At 38.0% G+C, this 3,555-nt stretch overlaps 1 non-coding gene across 1 annotated transcript; it reads left to right on the top strand.

Moving 5' to 3' along the window:
* The first annotated feature begins 1,115 nt into the window (after nucleotides 1–1,115).
* On the top strand, nucleotides 1,116–1,189 carry trnan-guu (transfer RNA asparagine (anticodon GUU)). The gene has a single exon. It is a non-coding gene; the product is annotated as a tRNA-Asn (tRNA).
* Nucleotides 1,190–3,555: the final 2,366 nt, after the last annotated feature.

The raw sequence follows: 3,555 nt of genomic DNA, 5'->3' as shown, positions 1-3,555 counted from the left end.
AACAAAGGAAACAGACCCAACGTTTGCTTTCAGGTGCGGTTCATTACATAATAGACATCTATTACTGAGGAGCTTGAATATAATTTACACGAGCCAGGTAGAAGTCGAACCTACAATCTTATGATCCGAAATCAGACGCGTTATTTATTAAACCGCTGACATTTCACATAACCTGAATTCCCCCATAGTGTGCTCAGCGCCGCTACTAGTAATGCACCGCTCCGTCTAAAATTTCAAAGTGAAAAACATGTGTTTTCTGATTTTTATGAGTTTTAAAATATAATCTCTTTAAATATGACAAGGGTTTTATGTTTCGCACTGAAATTCCGATTGATTGAGAATTCAGAGAAAGACTGTTTTCTTCCACAACACCATATAATTATCACATCCACCAGACTCTCCAACCTCTCCAGACCTTGCTGGGTGAGCAATTGCTCCGATAAATTAGGTCACGTATCATGTTAAATCATTTCTTCTCAACACATTTCCTGGTGCACGTTTTCTCTATGAAAAAAAGTACATTTTTCCCTTGCACGATTTTTCGTTTTTATCAAAGCGTACAGAAAGAAAAAAGAAGAAGAAATAGTGTCGCAAAAGAACTCTGTCGCCCTTGGGAGATGTCAAACGCATTGGACATGAAAAATGCCAGATTAAAGCCAGTTCTCTTCGTTTCTCAGTGTCGGGGCTGCTATGTAAAAGAGGCAATTTGCTCTGAGAGCAGGTTCAGCGCTTACTAAACGCAGATGTCTCAGAGCGGTGTGTCCAAGTGGCTGTAAAAGGTGATGGTTGTCCTGTCACCGTAGCTTAGTTGGTTAAAGCGCCTCTTTATGAAACAAAAAAAACGAAATTCAAATCCCAGCCGTGTCTTTCTTCCTTTCTTGTAGTACAGAACGTACCATTTTGGGCACTCACAAAGGGCTTGTTTTCGTTAAATGCATGTGTTCATTTCCTTTCTGGAAAACTTATTTTTGATGAAATTCACACAGCTTGCGGAAAATGAAATCCAATTCTTGGTTATCAGTGCAGAAGAAATATTACCGGCTGGCAAAATAAACGGTTAGAGATTTTTTTTTTTAACCGGGAATTTGTGATTCGAGAGAAAAACATACATGTCAGTCTCTGTGGCGCAATCGGTTAGCGCGTTCGGCTGTTAACCGAAAGGTTGGTGGTTCGATTCCACCCAGGGACGAGTTTCTTTGGCGATGTAAATATTGTCTTCGTTCGATTGGATTTCTCAGCGAAACCATAGCCATTTTAATATTTGCAACAAATGCGAGTGTTTAACACGTGTCAGGATCACCAGGAAATGTCCAATAATGCCCACCATCGTAACTCCCCAGAAAACCATATTCACCCAAGAAAAATGATCGTCGAATCGTCATTTATACTCCAGTTGAATCCTCTGCTGAAATATATTAAAAATACAATGCAGGTTTGTTTGAGAACTTGACAAGCATTGTTACGATAGCACTGTGCAGTTGGATTTTGATATTTTGACATATTTACCTTAAATTTAAACATAAATACTATACAGTCTATTGTAATTATAAAATATGTCAGCTGAGGATGCAAAGGGTTGAAAGGGAAAGGTCAGAGGGTATAGTAACAACAAGGTTAGGATTTGTGGAGGTGGTAGGGGTGTTGATGGTTTCTCTCTGTAGAGGATGATTGAATGTTTTATCCTTCTCTGAAGTGAGAAACTGGAAGAGTTGGGAGTTGAGAGATCTGATGAGGTTAGATATAAAAGGAAGTTGATGTGGAGCTGTTAGCAGTAAAAATTACTTAATGTCTTTGATGTTGTCATCAAAGATAAACTGTAGTCAGCAAAGATAAAAAGAAAATTATCTTTGCTTACTGCCCTGTCTTTCTCACACCTGAAGAAGGCTCCACAGCCGAAACGTTGTGATTCTTTTCTTCTCTTTTCAGCAGGAATAGTCCTTTACTTGTTCCTTTGCAGCCTACGCTTGCTGACACAGCTACTCACCTGATATTTAACATTCCTATAATCACAAATATGAATACCACTATGGGTATTTTTTCCATGATTATTTATTCTGTCATTGAAGCATATTTTATATCATACCGAAGTGTCATAATCACTGAAAAATTTTTTTTTTTTCATTTAGAAAATAAGAAAATGATAAATCACTATGAATTGCATTTAGCCTGTTCTGATCTAGATATTCTATATACTTTAACATGCCATGTTCACAACGTCACAACTCATTTGTGTTGTAATAACAAATGTACATACTGTTGGTGACATTGAGATTTTTTGGTAATGAGGAAGGAGGGACATGCAATGTTCACAGGATCAAATTTAAAAAACAATACAGTAAAATTTATTGTACTTCGGGATTATGAGAGCCTGTTACATTGTGTCTCACACCTCAGTGTCAGAATTTTGAGACGTTTTTATAACCAGGGGGAAAACACTTTAACCAAATCAGCCAAGGTGCTGTCAGAGTATTAACATCATGTCTGCGTCGGTGATTACAGCTGACTATCGCTGGAGGACAGTTCACTGTGAACAAGTCAACCTCAACTGTTCTATGCTGCATTCTACCCTAGTGGTAAATATTGGTTTCCGTGCGTGTAATATTCCTTTTTTTGTCAAATATTTTCAAGCACAAAGTTTGCTGTTGAAAATAAGCCTTGTGGTTCTCAATGTTGTGATCCTTTTCCCCCAGTGTCACCCAAATTGATACATTGTGCTTTGGCAATTCTTCAGGCTATATTGTTTAGAGGAGCTCAGTTGAATTAGTTTGCGTAGATAAAGTATTTCTTTTCCCTTTAATCCTTTAAAACATATTACATTTTCAATACATTGTATCTTTCTTCCTACTAATTGTAGCGGCAATGCTTGTTAATAAGACAGAATTAAGTGTTGCTGTGCTTTCCCAAATAAGGCCCCATCTCTCTCTTCATCTCTGTGGTGCAGCCACAGAGAAACTATTCATGCAGGCTGATTTAAAGATGTAAAAACAGGCAACACAGAGCTCCCAGAAGGAGAATTTCTAAGGAGAATTCCAGGGGTGCGAGACTATTCTAAAGAATTCCAGGGAAGGACGGCCCAGGAGCAGAAAGGCTCCCAAGGGCAGGACATTCTCGCAGCGCGCCTCCTGACCATCCTGATACATTTTCAATACATTGTACTGAATCATTCTTCCTACTAATTGTCATCATTTTTTTTCTGGCTTGATCTTGTAATCAGAGATATCAGAATATTCCTTAAAAACTAGTAAAAGAAGAGGGACAGATTCGTGCACACTAAAAAATATGAAAGGGAAGCAGGACACAGTAACCACCAAACATCTTATAGATTATGAATGTGCCTGAATTTTTTCAGTGATTTAGAGGGTTCTGCCATTTTAGATGTTATGCTGTTCCTGTGTGATGTATCAAATGTGTTATTTAAATCTCCAGTCATTACTATATCAGTCTTAAGGCCTTGCAGTATAGATTGCAATTCATCCAAAAATGCCAAGTTTCCCACTGGTGATACACACAAGGAAATTCATGTACATTCCCCCCCCAAATCAACAAATTTAAAAT

This window comes from Atractosteus spatula, unplaced genomic scaffold (genome assembly GCF_055471065.1).
Source record: "Atractosteus spatula isolate fAtrSpa1 unplaced genomic scaffold, fAtrSpa1.hap1 Scaffold_18, whole genome shotgun sequence".
Taxonomy (NCBI): Eukaryota; Metazoa; Chordata; class Actinopteri; order Semionotiformes; family Lepisosteidae; genus Atractosteus; species Atractosteus spatula.
This window is presented reverse-complemented; position numbering and strand designations above follow the sequence as displayed.